Here is a 20,780-nt window from a genome sequence, read left to right as displayed (position 1 = left end):
GTACCCAGTACAACCACCTCTGGCCGTAATAACGGCCTTGATACGCCTGGGCATTGAGTCAAACAGAGCTTGGATGGCGTGTACAGGTACAGCTGCCCATGCAGCTTCAACACGATACCACAGTTCATTAAGAGTAGTGACTGGCGTACTGTGACGAGCCAGTTGCTCAGCCACCACTGAACAGACGTTTTCAGTTGGTGAGAGATCTGGAGAATGTGCTGGCCAGGGCAGCAGTTGAACCCTTTCTGTATCCAGAAAGGCCCGTACAGGACCTGCAATATGCGATCGTGCATTATCCTGCTGAAATTTAGGGTTTCCCAGGGATCGAATGAAAGATAGAGCCACGGGTCGTAACACATCTGAAATGTAACGTCCGCTATTCAAAGTGCCGTCAATGCGAACAAGAGGTGACCGAGGCGTGTAACACCAATGCCCCCCCCCCCCCCCCCCCCGTACCATCACGCCGGTGATACGCCAGTATGGCGACGACGAATACACACTTCCGATGTGCGTTCACCGCGATGTCACCAAACACAGATGCGACCATCAAGAAGCTGTAAACAGAACCTAGATTCCGAAAAAATGACGTTTTGCCATTCGTGCATCCGGGTTAGTCGTTGAGTACACCATCGTAGGCGCTCCTGTCTGTCATGCAGCGTCAAGGGTAACCACAGCCACGGTCTCCGAGCTGATAGTCCATGCTGCTGCAAACGTCGTCGAACTGTTCATGCAGATGGTTGTTGTCTTGCAAACGTCCCCTTCTGTTGACTCAGAGGTCGAGACGTGGCTGCACGATCCGTTACAGCCATGCGTATAACATGCCTGTCATCTCGACTGCTAGTGATACGAGGCCGTTGGGATCCAGCACGGCATTCCGTATTACCCTTCCGAACCCACGGATTCCATATTCTGCCAACAGTAATTGGATCTCGACCAACGCGAGGAGCAGTGTCTCTATACGATAAACTGCAATCGTGATAGGCGGCAATCCGACCTTTATCAAAGTCGGAAACGTGATTGTTCGCATTTCTCCTCCTTACACGAGGCATCACAACAACGTTTCTTCAGGCAACACCGGTCAACTTCTCTTTATGTATGAGAAATCGGTAGGAAACTTTCCTCATGTCAACACGTTGTAGGTGTCGCTAGGGCTCCAACCATGTCTGAATCCTCTGAAAAGGTAATCATTAGCATATCATAGCATCTTCTTCCTGTCGGTTAAATTTCGCTTCTGTAGCACGTCATCTTCGTGGTGTAGCAATTTTAATGAACAGTAGGGTATATCGCTGCATCATCAGATAAGGAATTATGATAACGGTGTGCATGACTGGTACGTCAGATAAATATATATTAAACAGTCTCTGTCCTAAAATGGAACCATCTAGTACCCAAGGGCTTGCAGGGTTGCAGGGTAGAAAGCAGAAGCAGTATCACCAATACATATACACAAAAAAATACGATCTTTAATATGTGAACCAATTAATTCTACAACATACAACAACTTTTTTTATCTCCTTTTACAATAAACCATTATGCGACTCTGTCGAAGGCTTCATCAGTACTGAGCCATATGAATGCCATGAATTTTCCATTATGATAGAAACCTATGACTGATTCCGCTAGCCGCAACAGATCCAGTGGGCATGAGTGATTCGGACGAAAGCCGAACTAAATATTGGATACAATTGATTTATCACTGCTTGTTTTGTCGATTCAAAGAATAATCCGTAAAACAACTTTTGAAACTGATGATAAGGGGTTGATTCACCTGTAATTACTCGGATGCCTGTGGTCTCTCGTGGTTTCGGTATAGTAAAGGTCTGTGGAATTATACCAAAGGTGTTACGAGGACTGCAGTGAGGGCTGTGCACGTCGCAGGACGCAGAAACATCATAGTTATGTTCGTTAATCGCTGCGTTAGTGGAGAATATTACAAAACTATTCGTTTCACTATCAGCTACCAGGTGAAAACATCTCCATGTAAGCAGCGACACCAGATATCTAGTGGTAGCGTATTTGTATAGTAACCGAAACTTGTCTGGCCGTAGGTTAGAACCTCTCTACTGCTTGAATTTTGAATACAAATCACCAGAAATGACAATCGATGACGTCCATCACAAGAAGTGAACTTCCTTCTGCCAGTGGCCTTGTCAATGAAGGCGAAGGAGCGGACAGAGACACAGGACCCTCTTTTGCCCTTAGGCTGGTAAAGTGTCCTTAAAAGTCGGAAGAACGGTATTGACCAATTGAATAAGGATGCAGAGGGCAATGGAAACCGCTGAGGTATAGACACGTAGTGTGTATCAACTGGAGATGTGGCCTGTAACGGAAAAAGTTTCATGGTGATCTCACTATTAGCAAATGATTCCATAGTCTCCCACTCGTATATCGAATAGGGAACTGCCAAATGGCATAAGGAAAAGACTGAATAACTAACTAAAGGGCAATGTTCTATGATTCGAAGCATGGAATGTCAGAAATCTGAACGTGGTAAGGAAGCTAGAAAGTAAGAAAAGTGAAATGCAGAGGCCGAGTCTAGGTGTAGTGGGCGTCAGTGAAGTGAAATGGAAGGAAACAAGCCTTGCTGATCATACGAGTATAGACTAATATCAACAGCAGTAGAAATCGTTATAGCGGTAGTAAGATTAGTTGTGAATAGGAAGGTAAGGCAGAGTGCCACTTATTATCGATAATTCAATGATAGGGCTGCTCTTATAAGAATCGATAGGAAAATAACACCGACAACAATAGTTCAGGTATACATGCCGACGTCGCAGGCAGAAGTTGAAGAGCTACAGAACGCATATGGGTAGCTTAAATGGCTATGAAAATCTAATAATCATTGAGGATTAGAATGCTATTGTAGGAATGGAGTAAAGAAAGGTTTACAGAAGAATACGGCTTGGTAGAGGGAAGGAGGGAGGAGAAAGATTAATTGAACTGTACAATAAATATCAGTTAGTGATAGCGAATACTCTGTTCAGGAATCACAAGAAGAGGAGATATGTTTGGAAAAGGCTGGGAGATACATACAGATTTTAGGTAGATTACATCATGGACAAGCAAGGGTTGGGAAATCAGATATTCGACTGCAAGGTTTACCCAGGAGCATATACAGACTCATATCAAAATTTAGTATTGGAAAAGAGCAGGCTGAAGTTTAAGAGATTAGTCAGGAAGATCCAATGCGGAATGAAGCGGGATACGGAAGTACTAAGGAATAACGGGAGACGCTTGAAGTTATCTGAGGCTACAGATACAGCTGTAAGGAGTAGCTCAGTAGGCAGTACAACTGGATAGGAATGGATATCTCTAAAAAGGGCTATCACACAAATTGGAAAGATAACCGTAGGTAGAAATAAAATAACTGAGAAAGAAGGAAGTACAAAAATGCTCTGGGTCGTGGTGGTGGTGGTTAGTGTTTAACGTCCCGTCGACAACGAGGTCATTAGAGACGGAGCGCAAGCTCGGGTTAGGGAAGGAGTGGGAAGGAAATCGGGCGTGCCCTTTCAGAGGAACCATCCCGGCATTTGCCTGAAACGATTTAGGGAAATCACGGAAAACCTGAATCAGGATGGCTGGAGACGGGATTGAACCGTCGTCCTCCCGAATGCGAGTCCGGTGTGCAAACCACTGCGCCACCTCGCTCGGTAATGCTCTGGGAAACTAAGGAACACAGTAATACGAATCGCTACTTAACTAAATAAGTAGGAAGCCTAGGGAAGTTAGTGTAAAATGGCAACACGAAAAACGTGAATCAATCGGAAAAGAAATGAGTATCAGCAGGATAGGCACAGCATATAGAAAGGTCAAAATAACCGTTGGTGAAATTAAAAGCAAATATGATAACATGAAGGGAGCAATGAGAATTCGACTGTTAAATGCAGAGGAGAAGTGGGAAGGTGGAACGAGGGGGACGAACTGTCTGATGACATTACAGAAGAAACAAGTGTCGCCAAGGATCAGATAAAGTATTAGGAACAAAATTCAGAAGAGCTTTGGAGGACTTATCATCAAATAAAGCAGAAGGGATGAATAGCAATCCTAGAATAATTGGGGAAATGGCAACAGAACGACTCTTCACGTCGATGTGTAGAATTTACGAAACCGACGACACACCTGATACCTCATAACAAGAGTTTGGATAATTTTAAGGAAAAATTCATGGTAGGTGGACCCATATACTTCGTCATTTCTGAATTCATGGAATACACTTTATTGCTTAACAACAAGAGCCACACTCAGTGGTGTGACTTGTTAACCTTTCTGTATATGGGCGTTGTCTATTTGTTTAAAGTTTTGTCCAAGCTCGGGAACTGTCATTTGTAATCCATTTTAGTGCTACAATTCATTTTGTTGAACCGGCTTGGGATCACACCCAGTTGGTATGATTTCTTACTTGTATTTGGGAACTCCTGGTTTTAATGATAAAAATCGGTAATTTTTTTATTAATGTGTTGATTTTTGTTCAGTTCTTTCAATTACTGTCAGCTTTGTTATTAATATTTTTACAAGGTTTTTAAGCAACAAATGAACAATCCCCATAATACTAGGAAAGCTTGGAAAGTATGCAATTTAAATGTGACTTCGAACTGGTACACACCAGCAAAAACAAAAGTAACGGTCTTTAAATAAATATAAAATCCCTCAGAATACAAGAAATACGTCAATTTACAGCAACGATGCAGGTTTGACAATGAACGGACTTAGCTGGTGACTGCGGATAAAAAATTCAAAGTTCATACTGTTAAGTGAAAGACTGTAAGACTTAACACGCTCTGGAACAAACAAGTTGAAATCAGTAACACTGACAGGTGACCGTCCACGCAGTCACTCAAGTCACTCAAAGGCGTAATGAACACGACGAGTCCAATTCAACAGTAACACAGATGAGGGCTTACGATAACAAGTACCAAAAGAGATCAACGCTTTCGCATTCAGATGCGAAGAAGCCATGACATCCAGGATCTATAGCAGATGATCTGCAGGTGCCACACTGTTTAAGCCTCCAGAGTTGGCCTGGTGCTTGCTGACCTGATTGCACCCGGCGTTTGCTGTCCCTTGCGAAACTCGCCGCTATCGTTACTAAATCCTGCCGGAAATCTTTGTCTGTTACCAACTTAACAACTTCCAGCTTCACAGACTACACGCCAGGGCAGCAGGAGTGCCGCAGAAACCAACTCGCCAGCCACGTGGGCTGCAGCTAACTGCCGGTACAACGGTCTGCCAAACCCAACAACACACTCCTCAACCAAAGACTCTGATATTGGCATATGACCAGGATAGATATCGGCTGTACAAGTAGCTAGTGTCAGCAATGGAGTGGTATGCCCGCCAGAATGAAAGCCGCCACGGCTCAACACCACCAGATTTTTGAAAAAACATCATCCACACAGCCGGCCGGAGTGGCCGAACGGTTCTAGGCGCTTCAGTCTGGAACCGCACGACCGCTATGGTCGCAGGTTCCAACCCTGCCTCGGGCATGGATGTGTGTGATGTCCTTAGGTTAGTTAGGTTTAAGTAGTTCTAAGTTCTAGGGGACTGATGACCACAGATGTTAAGTCCCATAGTGCTCAGAGCCATTTGATCATCCACACAATTCTCAAGATTGCAGGTGCCGCCAAGTGTGACAATATCACACAATCAGCTCAAGAGATTATACATCCAAGTTGCTTACAAGAATAATAAACAGAAAAGTGAAAAAGAAAATTGAGGATCTGTTAGATGATGATCAGCTTCGCTTTACGAAAGGTAAAGGCACCAGAGAGGCCGTTCTGACTTTTCAGTTGATAATGGAAACAAGGCTGAATAAAAGTTAAGACACGTAAATTGGATTTGTCAAACTGGAGAAATCGATAGAGAATGTAAAACTGTGCAAGATGTTCGAAATTCTGAGAAAAATAGAGGTGAGCTATTGGGTAAGACGGGTAATGTACAATATGTACAAAAAGAAAGAGGGTACAAGATCACTGGGAGACCTGGAAGGAAGTGCTCGTATAGGGATGTAGTATTTAGCCGCTACTGTTCAGACTACAGATAGGCGAAGAAACGAGGGAAATAAAGAAATGTTTAAGAGTAGGATTAAAATTCATGGTGGAAGGATATCAATTGTAAGATTCGCTAATGACATTGCTGCCCTCACTGAAAGCGGAGAAGAATTACAGGATGTATTGAATGGAATAAACAGTCTGAGTGCAGAACATGGAATGAGAGGAAATCGTAGGAAGACGAAAGTAATGAGAGGTAGTTGAAATGAGAACAGCTAGATACTTAACATGAAAATTGGGGATCACGAAGTTGCAATTCTGCTACCTAATGAGCAAAATAACCCATGACGGATGGAGCAAAAGGGACATAGAAGGCAATAAGCGCTTTCCTCAAAGCACAGGATTTTTTTGCAGTGAAGCATGGTCTGGGGAAAACCGCAACAGAAGACACAGGTAGCCTTTGAGACGTAGTGCTAAGGAGACCGTTGAAAATTAGGTGGATTTATAAGCTTGTGAAGCCACACAACACGGTCGAATAAGCTGAGCGCTGCGGATGTTGTGGCATAACGTGTGGGCGATTGGAACCCCATACGCGACAGTTCTCTACATTCATGGTACCATGCAGTGTAAAATATGCGTTGTCCACCCAAAGAACCATTTCATGTGTGCCAAAAACCTGAGGGCAAAGCACTGCATTGCAACCTGCCTTAAGGCTTCATTTGCTGCATATTATGAATCTTTTAGGGATACCACTGTCTAATGCGTCGCAAAATATTTTGAATTCTTGATCAGGGAAGAGTCAGTTCCTGTGATGCAGCTGCCGTTCTGATAAAACAACCAGCCCCATCTTTCTTCTCAATAGCCATAGAGTTTTTTACGGAGACCTGCAACCTCCTTAACCCTTTACGCCAACTGTCGTTTCACAAACGAAACCACTATGGGTCGTCAAATGACAAACAGCATGAAACATTTGACATTCTGACTGATCACAGCGCCACATTTTCTCCTGGAAGCAGCGATTGATGAACATACCTACGACGTTTCAGTATCCTGTTATGTTCACACCCCACTCTGCAACACTCAGAACATTGCCAGCTTAATTGTAATAACCACTCAGTACATCTCACTATATATGTTATCTGGTGTGGTACTCCAGTTCACGACGATAACTCCGACACTTTGTTCGAATATATATACCTTTCGATTGTATTATATTACTATATTCTCCGGCAGTCAAAGTACCTCTCCCCTAAGAGTCCTCACACAGTTTTTGTTTATGTCCCATGCGGATTTTTTACTGGCTTCAAGATAAGCATAACCCCACTTCCGTCACAGGTTAGTGGTTAATTTCCTCTGACGACGGAAAGATAACGAGTTCGATTCCCCATGATCATCTCAGACTTTCTGAGAACGTGGCCCATTCAGTCTCATCAGACCAAATGTGGAGTTCTTGAATATAGAAGTAGCGAAACTGACACAAAACTTGCTGACGTAGTGGCACATCGAAACCCTTATGCTGGAGTCGGAGGTGGCATTTATTTATTAACAGCAAAAGTGCCAATCATCAGTTTTTCAGCTTCGAACGATTGCTTGCGACTACGATTACGGATCGTAGCATTTTCAAGAGTCCACACCAGTTCTAAAGGATTTAGGCCTATATTATATGGTGGCAGCAGGAAGGGGCCAATTTTCTTGAAAAATATTGTCAATAAAATAAACAAGGAGGGGGTGGTCCTTAATTAGCGCCAAAAGCTCGGCTTACTTGGTCTGCAAGTATGCTTCAATTATTTTTCTACGCATTCTTTATGCTAGTTATAAGTTTTGCTGTCATAGCCAAATAGGAAAATGTGAACGCGAAACGAAACGTTAGATGGCACTTTTGCTTCATGATACCCTACGCACACCGTCACTATGCAAACACTTATTCACTGTGTGTTACGTATGAGTCACATTTTGTCTATATGAACCTCAAACCGCTCTAACATTGATGCTCTTTTTCTCTGTAGAAATTTAATGTAGTGAAGGTAGGATTACTAAAAGTGACTCCCTTTAAAACTCTATCTCATAGGCGGAACAGTTTTTCTGAGAGTTTCTTTGCCATACTGGAAGTACATATCTTCACGACAAAAAGGGTGAAGTACGTGCAGATATGGTATCTCTTTGCATTTTCCATTATTTTGCAGAAATTGTTGCCTGCCAAGAGCTTTATCCATATCAGCAATGAAAAATTTATTGTGCGTATTTCGCTTCTTCTGTTTTGGTCAGATACTGGGATGTTGTGACACGCTTAATAACATAAAGGTGTGACATGCGAGAACATAGTTCCCATCGCTCTAATCGCAAATACATGTGGTGGAGTGAATTTATCCACTGTTCCATACACCAAGCGAGCACCCATTTGATAGGTGATAAAACAGTAGCAGATATGGAAAACAGTTAAGTTAAAATCTCGTAGAGATGATTTACATTAGCGGCAAAGATACAAAGGTACAAGCGGTATGAGACTTAGAATGCAAAGATTCTATTACATAGAGTTGATATGTTGGTAAAATCGGTGTGCAAAAAGGAAGAATGTGACAGAAATATAAGTTACATAAAAGTGGAATCAAGGAATGATACAGAGAGTGTTAACTGAAAGTAAGTAAAGAGATGAAGTGATTGTCATGTAACAATAAAACAATATTCATTAAATACAAGTATTTATAGAGGATCTACAATCTCAGGTAGAGACGGAAACAGTGATCCATACATGCAAAACAGCGCAAGTACATGGAGTGTGATAAAATGTAAGTTATATACAAATATAAGAAAGAAACAAGTTTTATTTATTTATTTATACATATGACTCACATGCAGCTTAAAAATACTGTTATATATCATTAGCGTATGGATATTACAAGAATACGGATAGACAAAACAACAAACATAAATAGATATGTGTGAATATGTAAGTTTGTAATCCATGTAAGAGCTGTATCGTTAGCTTTCATGAGGTCCTATAAACTCTCCTTATCAGAGCGAAAGGGTTATTCATTTATAATATGCTTGACTGTTTGTTTCGGAGCCCCACAGTCACAAACTAGAGACTCTGTGCCACGCTGTTTTCAGTAAGTTGACAGGTCTTATCCTATAGGTCTCTCACAGGTGCTAATTATAAATAGGCGTATCATAGTCCAAAGTATTTGCCAGGATGAACACAACTAAAGCCAACCATACCAGAAAACAACAGGTTATAAGACGTGCCTGAAGCAGTATTGGAATCTCCTAAGGTTGGTCTGTTCATTCAAAATGTATTCTGGCAGGTCTCTAAATGCCCTATAAATTTCGATCTTTCCTAATTAATTAAGGCGCCTTCCTCTTCCGACGTATGGAAAGTTTGGAGAGGGTTTTAGATGTTACCAAACTTGTCTTTACTCGTCAGAGTATGGTTATCAAACGACAATCTACAATTACCACTGGGTTCATTGTGTACGCACAAAATAATCTTAAAACTTCTACCAGTTTGTCCTTTTTAAAGTTCTGGCATTCATCACCATCAGTTTTATAAACCCCTGACTTTGTGTAAGGTTTATTGTGTTGGGTCCTACGGCGTATGGGCCAGACCTACCGTGTTGTCAGTGTCTAGTCTTACCTTGGTGTTACGAAATTGTTTAGCTATTCTTTCATAAATAGATCCGCTATGATGCCGACCCCCCCCCCCCCCCCCTAAACCATGGACATTGCGGATGGTGGGGAGGCTTGCATGCCTCAGCTATAACTATACCGTAGATATAACCACAAAGGAGGGGTATCTGTTGAGTCAGACAAACGTGTGGGTCCTGAAAAGGGGCAGCAGCCTTTCCAGTAGCTACACGGGCTACAGTCTGCATTATTAACTGATCTGGCCTTGTAACATCAACCTAAACGGCCTTGCTGTGCTGGTACTGCAAACATCTGAAAGCAAGGGGAAACTACAGCAGTAATTTCTCCTGAGCTCTACTGTATGGTTGCATGACGATGGCTAAAATATTCCGGAGGTAAAATAGCCCCCCATTCGTATTTCCGGGCGGAGGTGGGTTAGAAAATTTAAAAAGGGAAATGGAGAGGTTAAAGTTAGATATAGCGTTAATTAGTGAAGTTCAGTGGCACGAACAGGACTTCTGGTCAGGTACATGCAGGGTTCCAAACATAAAATCAGATAGGGGCAATGCAGGAGTAGGTTTAATAATGAGTAAAAAAATTAGAACGTGGATAAGCTGCTATGTACAGCATTGTGAAAGCACTATTGTAACCAAGATTGACACGAAGGCGACACTTACCAGGGTAGTAAAAGCTTATATGCCAAATAGTTCTGCAGATGAGAAGGAGATTGAGGAAACGTATGATGAGATACAAGAAATTACTCAAGTAGTTAAGTGAGTCATGGGGACTGAAATTCGTTAGTAGGAGAAGGAAGAGTAGTAGGCGAATGTGAACTTGGGGAAAGGGATGAAAGAGAAAGCCACCTGGTAAAACAATTGCATGGGGGCTTAATTATATATATGAAAATAATTTTTATTTTATGTAGCTAACTGTCCGGTTACGCAGTCTCGTAAACGGTTGGCCCTGACTAGTTTTAGTACGCAATCTGACTGCATAGAATAACAACAAGGAATGAAAGAAAATTTCCGTTAACACAATTAATTAATTAAGTCCCCAGCAACTATAAAACGTACGAAACCAAAGCACAAGTGTAACTGTTCTGTGTGTGGAAGTGTGATTCAACGTACACATCTGGCACGGCTCTTCTTCAATAAGACAAGAAATTTTAATATCATTTATACTGAAGTAATTAAAAAAAATAGAAATACTATAATTGCGCAAGAAAACCAAAATTACACTCTAATACAAGAACACAAGCCAGATGCTTTGTTGGTTGAACCTGTAATGACGCATTATTCAAGACATTGAAATAATGAGAAATAAAGCGAGTTTTGTTACCTTCATATATATTGATGAAAAGCACTCTAATCATTACAATATCTCCATTACAACAACATCTGCTGTCTATCCCATCAAACAACTGCATAAAACATGGAACAAGCACGCTCCACTACAACTAATCGACAAGAACTTTTCACTACGACATCTCAGCAAGCACTCTTCACTAGCACATCTCAACAAACACTGCCTACTACGAGTCCTCGACAAGCACTTTTCACTACGACATCTCAGCAAGCACTGACTTCTACGAGTTCTCGACGACAACTGCCAGTGGAGGCGGCTGAATAATACTCTTTGGCGCAATCTCTGGCGCTGTGGCTCAGTGTAGCCACCTTTCATATGCCCTTCCTCCACGGGCCAGAATTTGATGGTATTTTTGCCAGCATTGGTGGTGAAAATACCACCAAATTCGTCCACAAAAATACAGACAAAAATAAAAGATAATATTAATACGTAAATATCACATAATGAGATAAAATTTTGGCTTTGCACTGACCTTTCAATAACCTAATATATGAAATAGAGTAAGCAATACAAATTCTTTCATACATGTGACTTTACATAATAGTTTACACAATACACAAAAAATCAGTTTATCAAATGTTCACATAACATGCTATCCATGAATAAAAAAAAAAAAAACAAGTAATTGATAGTTCCAGCAGTAGCACCCAGCAATGGTCAACAGGTGCAGACACCAACAAGTGACATCATTCAGCAGAAGCAGTTCCATTAGTGGCACCCAGCAATGTTGAACAGGTGCAGATACCAACAAGTCATATTATCTCAGTAGAAACAGTCCATCAGTGGCACCCAGCAATGTTGAACAGGTGCAGACAGCAACAAGTGACATCAATTCAGTAGAAGCAGTTCCATCAGTGGCACCCAGCAATGTTGAACAGGTGCAAACACCAATAAGTGACATCATTTCAGTAGAAGCAGTTCCATTAGTGGCACCCAGCAATGTTGAACAGGTGCAGACACCAACAACTGACATTATTTAAATAGATGCAGTCCATCAGTGGCACCCAGTAATGTTGAACAGGTGCAGACACCAACAAGTGACATCTTTCAGCAGAAGCAGTTCCATTGGTGGCACCCAGCAATGTTGAACAGGTGCAGACACCAACAAGTGACATTATTTCAATAGAAGCAGTCCATCAGTGGCACCCAGTAATGTTGACAGGTGCAGACACCAACAAGTGACATTTCTCAGCAGAAGCAGTTCCATTAGTGACACCCAGCACTGTTGAGCAGGTGCAGACACCAACACGTGACATTATTTCAGTAGAAGCAGTTCATCAGTGGCACCTAGCAATGATGAACAGGTGCAGACAGCAGTCCATAATATTCATTATCACTAATCACACAGTTTATCAGAGTTTATAAGCAGAAATTAAACATGTCCTAGTGGCACCAATCATGTAGAAAAAGTACAAGTAACAGTCCATAATATTCACCATCACTAATCAGAAAGTTCATCAGCAGTCATCAGCAGAAATTAAACGATTCTAAGTGGCACCCATTATGTTGAACAAGTGCAGGTAACAGTCCATAATATTCACCATCACTAATCAGACAGTTCAGGCATGAACAATAGTTTGAATGCACACCCAATTGCTTCTACAAAATTATTATCAATGCTCTTACACTAAACATACAAATTATAAGAAACACACAAATGATATCAGATAATTGTCATCTTAACTATTACAAATGCACAAATATCAGCAAACCTATAATATTTATGAGTGTAAGTGCAAGCCACTACAAATAAGTAAAATAATATTTAGGAGATAGGTTGGGACCAATTATTTGGGATTAGGAAAGGAAAACACACAAAACACACTCACTCATCTTTCATCCACATTAAGTACTACTGTGTAATTGAATAGTGTTAACTGTGTAAATGCAATTCTGTCAAAGATTTTATGTTCGACATGTGTATCAAATAGTAGTGGCAGCAATATATAACAGTCAATAATAGTTAGTCAACGTCATAGTCATCATGTCAAGACCAATGTTTGCCAAGCCAGATCAAAATGTACGGTTGCTGAACAACTGTCAGTGTGCCAAGATATGCAAATACTTCCTCTCTCCAAAAAAAAGTATGTACTGCTTATTGATTTAACAAAGTGTGTGTAGACAATCTTCCTTCTACTTTAGTGTTCTAGTCTGCTATCTTCATCCTCCTTGTTCCATATAGACCAACAAAAAAAAATATGATCCTCACTTACTTTTTCTCTTATCCATCAAAACTCCAATAATCATCAGCATCACATAATCTTAATACTTCAATAATACCTCCTACGTCGATACTCATAAACCTTATCATCAATATCATTTACCTTACCTCCTGTCCACCAAAACTCCAATAATCATCAGCTTCACATAATCTTACAACTTCAATAATACCTCTTACGTCGATACATATAAACCTTATTACCAATATCATTTCACTTCCATAACAACTCCTTCCTCTAGTCAGTCTCCTCGAACAAGTACAGATAAAATCCTAATGCAAACTTCATGGAAATGGAAATGAGCGTTTGGCGTCATTGGCCGGGAGGCCCCTCGCGGGGCAGGTCCGGCCGCCATATCGCAGGTCTTATTACATTCGGCGCCACATTGGGCGACCTGCACGCCGGATGGGGATGAAATGATGATGAACACAACACAACACCCAGTCCCTGAGCGGAGAAAATCTCCGACCCAGCCGGGAATCGAACCCGGGCCCAGAGGACGGCAATCCGTCACGCTGACCACTCAGCTACTGGGGCGGACATGCAAACTTCATCATCCCATACAATCCGTAGACACAATGTCCACACACAACCTCTGTGTAGTCCACCTGACCCATATCTTCTACTCATTATGAATCATAAAATACATTTTGGTTACCTTGTCCATCATTAAATAAAAGAAATGCATACATCGAATAACTCTCAGTGATTAAGTACGATTACGGAGTGTGAATGATCATAATATTTCACAGTGTGTACACCACTTCAAGAATCATGGCAGAAGCAAACATGTGGAGAATTTTTTGTGTCAAGTGTCACTTCCTATTTCAATTGCTCACAACGAATGCAGTGTTGTGTTGCAGATAGATAAGGATGGTTCTCTTTATTAGGAATGGTAATACAAAGTAATATCTCCTTGTACAACAATATATTTAGTTAACACACCAGACATCTTGCACCAAACATTCAACTTATCATCTGCATTAATCCTCCTACGATTCGAGGCAGCTGTACGCTACGCATCGCCATGCCGTACCGCTGCAGAAGATACATTAGGAGGAGCAGACTTCCAGTGTACAAGACAGTGGATACATTTTCAATTACGCCAAATGAAACTGGTCAACAGGAGTTACTACAAGGACCCTAGTGTTGGTATGTCATGTCGTTAGCTTCCTTCCTATTAGCATAAATTTATACAGCTTCCATAAAACCTCCAGCTCATGTGGCTTCTATAAAGTTTCTTGTACTAATGTCGTTCGTCGAATTATAGCAGTTCATTTTCTTATCTTAAAAATATAAGGCACTAAGCGTAGGCAAAACATGCAATAGCGAGTAAATATACCAGTAGAGAACAGAATGTCAACAAGTGGATGCAGCACAATTCCTACAACGAGGCTCTGCCAAGCAAATTATACCATAGTGTGACCTAAACTCTATGTTCGTACACTGTACATCAGCATTTCTATATTCTAAATTGAAGAGTAGTTATGACAACAAAACAGAAATCTGTAAATATGCAATCCATACGCACAGCAGCAAACATCTATCTTACGTAATAAACAGGTCATTAGCATCACATCTGCATAAGCAAATAAATGTTCGTATGTAATCTTAATAAGTAAACACGAAGGCGCAAGCAGACCAATCACAAAGTATAACTTACATACATAACCATATCAGCACAACTAAACAGGTGACAATTATAATTTAAATAAATAAGCACAGCAGGCACGTAATAGAAAAATATGACATCAGTGAAAAAAGCAGTGCAGCCAAGCGATGCATAATATACATAAGTAACAACCCTGTTCATTAATCAATCATTGTCAAAATCAGTTAATGTACGCAAGCACATCGCTTCACAAGTAAATTCATAGAACATGAAATTTAGCACAGAGTATGAATCACGTAATCGCAAGCAGCAAATTACGTCTAAAGTACGTACCTAAGTGGAAATATGTTTCCTGAAAAATAAATTCAATTAATAGTTACCTTTTTAGTTTATTAGTTTCTTCTTCGAAATTACATTCTTCCTGAAATTTTCTCGATAGCAAGTCGTCTTAACGTCGGACACGCACAGACTTTACCCGAAGTTATTAAATATTTTATTCAACCATATTCTGAAAAACACTGAACGTTAATAACATAATTCATCAAGTCACTCTAGCTTTATACTGAATTTAATCGGAGATATTAGACTGTGTATTTGTTTACGGTGGTCAGTGCATTCGCACTGAAAGCTCGATCAGCTGTAGGTACGCGTGACGTAGGAAGTAATTGTTTGCAGTCAACGACTGCCTTGTGCGGCGCGCGGACTTGACTGTTGCTTTGAGTATGTGCCGCCACCAAAACACAGCGCGGTATCCTTGCACTCTCCTCATGTTTACATGTAGCTGTTAGTTTCTCTAAAGTATGTCATTCCACAAAAATTTTAACGTTTGATATATTATATATTCCCTTAGAGCGTCGAGATTTAAGAGTTTCTACTTCAACAGTGTTATCATGAATGATTTTGCGAATTCTATATGGACCGTTATAAAGCAGAAAAAATTTGCGACACAAGCCTTTTCCTTTGTGAGACAAACGATGAGACTTAATTAATACCTTTTGGCCAACTGAAAAAGTTTTTAAACGACCAGGACGTTTAGCTGATTTCTCTCTTCTAGCAGCCGCAGATGCAATATTTCGTAGAGCCAGGTTGACAACTTCAGAATGCCGCAGTTTCCGTGAAGGCGGAAAAGGTACGATTTCAGAAACGCGATTTGTCGGTGCTTTGTTTTTTAATATCAGTATTGGCGGTAAAGAAGTTGAATCATTAGGAAGTTCATTCAGAATGTTTTGAAAAATATGAAGATACTGATCCCACGTTCTGTGATTCTGATGACAATAAAGTCGACACAATTTATTGATTTCCTTCATCCATCTCTCTGAAGCGTTAGATTGAGGGTGAAAAAGTGAAATGAAAATTGGTTTAATCTTACGACGCCGTAGAGTACGAAGCCAAATTTTAGAACGAAACTGTGATCCATTATCTGATATAACCTTATCAACATGACCCACTTCTTTAAGAAAATATTTGATGAAAGCGTTAGATACTGAACGAGCTGTTGCTTTGCGTAAAGGTGTAAAACACACATATTTTGATGTCGATTTCACTGCTACTAAAATGTACGCAAAACCATTAGTAGAACGAACCACTGGACCGAACAAATCGACTGCAGCCATGTCCTTTAATTTCGCTGGAATGATAGGAAACAACGGTGCTCTGTGAGAAATAGTTGGCGGCTTAGCCGTTTGACATAATTTGCATTTGGCAAGAACAGACCGAATACGTTTTTCCATATTACTGAAGTAGCAATTTTCTCGTAATTTATAAAAGCATTTTCTGGGACCAAAGTGTGCATAACTGAAATGTGTGTACCAAATCAATTTATTGACCCACTCATCAAGAATACAAACTAACCAAACAGAGTTGTCGACCGATTTTTGTTTAAAAAGAATGTCATTGCGAACTAAATAATGCTGTCTAATCGCTACGCTTTCCTTTCTCCTCCACTTCTCCTTAATGTCCTTCCAGATGGGTTCCTTATTTTGCTCCTTAGCGATGTCCTGGAGCGAAGACGAAATAAAGTTCTCAAACGCAACACCTTGAATATACATCAAACAATAATTGTTTTCTTTGCAGTCTTCTTCAGCACTTTGTTTCAAACCCGCAGGTGCACGTGATAAAGCATCAGCAACAATATTGGAAGAACCCTGTATGTAAACAATACTAAAATCAAATTCCACAATCTCTAATGAGTGCGCGCATGCGCGTCGCCGGTTCGTTTTCTAAATATCCACACATAAATTCCAGTTTGTGACTTAGTGGCCAATTTGGTGGAAGTGCGTACATAAACTGATCTAACCATGAACATGGATGTATGTCATTCTTAGAATTGCGAAAGATCTTAAGTTTCCGAACAGTCAAAAAGTGTTTATAGTCAAAGTTTTCTCCTCGTGGCGACAAAGACCTACCGCGACTGGTCCAGTCCGAATGTCGATTATTGTCAAGTTCGCGCGCCTAGTGCTCTCTTGTTGCATCCCGTAAATGAAACAAATTATTTTCTTCAAACCCCTCTGCTATGTGTGATTCTAAATTTATTCTGCTATCTTCTCCTACGATTTCGCCTTCAATTTGTTTGACTTGCTTTCGTAATGCCTCAACTTCCCTTTTAAAGCGTTCATTAAATTTTCCCTGATTTTCAACATGTTTATTTATGTTCTGATACTCTTCAGTTTCTGCAAATGGTAATGGAGCTGTATCATCCGAATCTCTGTCCCCATTTAAGCTAAGACTTGTCACTTTATCTGAAATCTCCTCAACTCTTTCCGATAAATCACCTATTTGTTCTTTCTGTTTATTAAAGTCTTCTGTAAGTGTCGCGACTCGGGTTTCAGTATTGACACATTTATTAGTTAACTGTTCATATTGTTGTGTTAGATTATTTAATCTATCATTTGGTACGGATTCCTCGATTCTCTCAAATATTTCTTCCTTATCGTGTGCACGTTGTAAATTTAACTCTGAAAATTTTTGTACTATCATGCGATCTCTTTCTTCCTGTTCTCTATCTTGTTCCCTTTGTCTAATCTCTACCGCAATTAATCTATTATTGTGAGAATTCAAAATCGGTTGTACTTCTTCTCTAATTTCTTTCTTTAATTTATCTTTCATGTTTTTGAAACATGTCCCTATTCGTGAATCTAATAGTGTTTCCATTGTTTCCATCTCTGTTTTAATTATTCCTATTTGTGATCCCAGTGAGTCTAACCGTGTTTCCATTGTTCCCATATCAGTTTTAATTTCAGATCGTAACTGTGATCCCACTGTTTTTAATTCAGATCTTAACTGCGTTTCCATTGTTCCCATATCAGTTTTTAATTCAGATCTCAAAGTTCCCATCTCTGTTCTAATCGTTCCTATTTGTGATCCCTGTGAGTCTAACTGTGTTTTTAATTCAGATCCCAAATTTAATATTACACCCATCAACTGCTCCATATTAACTGGTTCAAAATTCTTTTCGCCCCTAACATTTCCCGCAAAACCAACTTCCTTCGGCATAGCCATAAAGCTATCTGTGTTCGACACCATTCCAGAATCTTCTATCGTTAATTTCGTATTCTGTGAATTTTCTGATTGAGAAAAATTTTGAAATGGTTCCGGACTATCTTCCTGACTTATTAAATTGTTTTCAACCTCATCATTCATCATACTGTTCTCCTGTGTTGGCGAGTTCGCCATGTTAACAATTTCGTCATTCTCACTATTCATCATTTTTGCCTTTTTCATTGATCGCGTAATCATTTACAAAATGTACAAAACTTGTCACTGTATGAAAATTACACACAATGACTCCTTATCTCCAACAATACCATTCACGCCAAATGCTTCCCTCAAACACGATTAACGAACAATTGAAATTTTCGTAATTGCACAAAATTGTCAAACGCGTATACGAGACATCAAAATTTAAATTTTGCAAAATACTATTAGAAGAATGACAATAACCAAATCTACACATGCAATATAGACTACAATTACTAAACTACGAATTACTACAACAATACTACTGTCTGCTATTTATACAATCAGAAGAATTCCAAGGGACAATCCGAAGCATCGGTCGCCTCGTGCATGGGGGCTTAATTATATATAGTGAAAATAATTTTTATTTTTTTGTAGCTAATTGTCCGGTTACGCAGTCTCGTAAACGGTTGGCCCTGACTAGTTTTAGTACGCAATCTGACTGCATAGAATAACAAGGAATGAAAGAAAATTTCCGTTAACACCATTAATTAATTAAGTCCCCAGCAACTATAAAACGTACGAAACCAAAACGCAAGTGTAACTGTTCTGTGTGTGGAAGTGTGATTCAACGTACACATCTGGCACGGCTCTTCTTCAATAAGACAAGAAATTTTAATATCATTTATAATGAAGTAATTAAAAAAATAGAAATACTATAATTGCGCAAGAAAACCAGAATTACACTCTAATACAAGAACACAAGCCAGATGCTTTGTTGGCTGAACCTGTAATGACGCATTATTCAAGACATTGAAATAATGAGAAATAAAGCGAGTTTTGTTACCTTCATATATATTGATGAAAAGCACCCTAATCATTACAATATCTCCATTACAACAACATCTGCTGTCTATCCCATCAAACAACTACATAAAACATGGAACAAGCACTCGCCACTACGACTTCTCGACAAGAACTTTTCACTACGCCATCTCAGCAAGCACTCTTCACTAGCACTTCTCAACAAACACTGCCTACTACGAGTCCTCGACAAGCACTTTTCACTACGACATCTCAGCAAGCACTGACTACTACGAGTTCTCGACAACTGCCAGTGGAGGCGGCTGAATAATACTCTTTGGCGCAATCTCTGGTGCTGTGGCTCAGTGTAGCCACCTTTCACAATGCATTGTTTAATCATGTAAGAAGCATCGTTTAAGAAGCATGAGAGAACGTTGTATACGTGGGTGAGACCTGGAGAGACCGGAAGGTTTCATATTTGTTATATATAGCTCCCTACTTAGCACTCATATACTCATATACAACCGCTCGCTCACCGATAGATCTGTACCTACAGATTGGAAAATTGCACAGGTCGCACTAGTGTTTAAGAAGGGTAGTAGGAATAATCCATCTAACTACAGACCTATATCATTGACGTCGGTTTGCAGTAGGGTTTTGAAGCAAATACTGTATTCAAACATTATGAATCACCTCGAAGGGAACGATCTATTGATACGTAATCAGCATGGTTTCAGAAATCATCGTTCTTGTGCAACTCAGCTAGCTCTTTAATCGCACGAAGTAATAGCCGCTATCGACAGGGGATCTCAAGTTGATTCCGTATTTCTAGATTTCCGGAAAGCTTTTGACACCGTTCCTCACAAGCGACTTCTAATCAAGTTGCGGGCCAATAGGGTATCGTTTCAGTTGTGCGACTGGATTCGTGATTTCCCGTCAGGAAGGTCGTAGTTCGTAGTAATAGACGGCAAATCATCGAGTAAAACGGAAGTGATATCAGGTGTTCCCCAGGGAAGCGTCCTGGGACCTCTGCTGTTCCTGATCTATATAAATGACCTGGGTGACAATCTGAGCAGTTCTCTTAGGTTCTTCGCAGGTGATGCTGTAATTTACCGTCTAGTAAGGTCATCTGAAGACCAGTATCAGTTGCAAAGCGATTTAGAAAAGATTGCTGTATGGTGTGGCAGGCGGCAGTTGACGCTAAATAACGATAAGTGTGAGGTGATCCACTTGAGTTCCAAAAGAAATCCGTTGGAATTCGATTACTCGATAAATAGTACAATTCTCAAGGCTGTCAATTCAACTAAGTACCTGGGTGTTAAAATTATGAACAACTTCAGTTGGAAAGACCACTTAGATAATATTGTGGGGAAGGCGAGCCAAAGGTTGCGTTTTATTGGCAGGACACTTAGAAGATGCAACAAGTCCACTAAAGAGACAGCTTTGTTAGAATATTGCTGCGCGGTGTGGGATCCTTACCAGGTGGGATTGACGGAG

The sequence above is a fragment of the Schistocerca americana genome, chromosome 4, assembly GCF_021461395.2.
Source record: "Schistocerca americana isolate TAMUIC-IGC-003095 chromosome 4, iqSchAmer2.1, whole genome shotgun sequence".
In the NCBI taxonomy this organism is placed as follows: Eukaryota; Metazoa; Arthropoda; class Insecta; order Orthoptera; family Acrididae; genus Schistocerca; species Schistocerca americana.
This window is presented reverse-complemented; position numbering follows the sequence as displayed.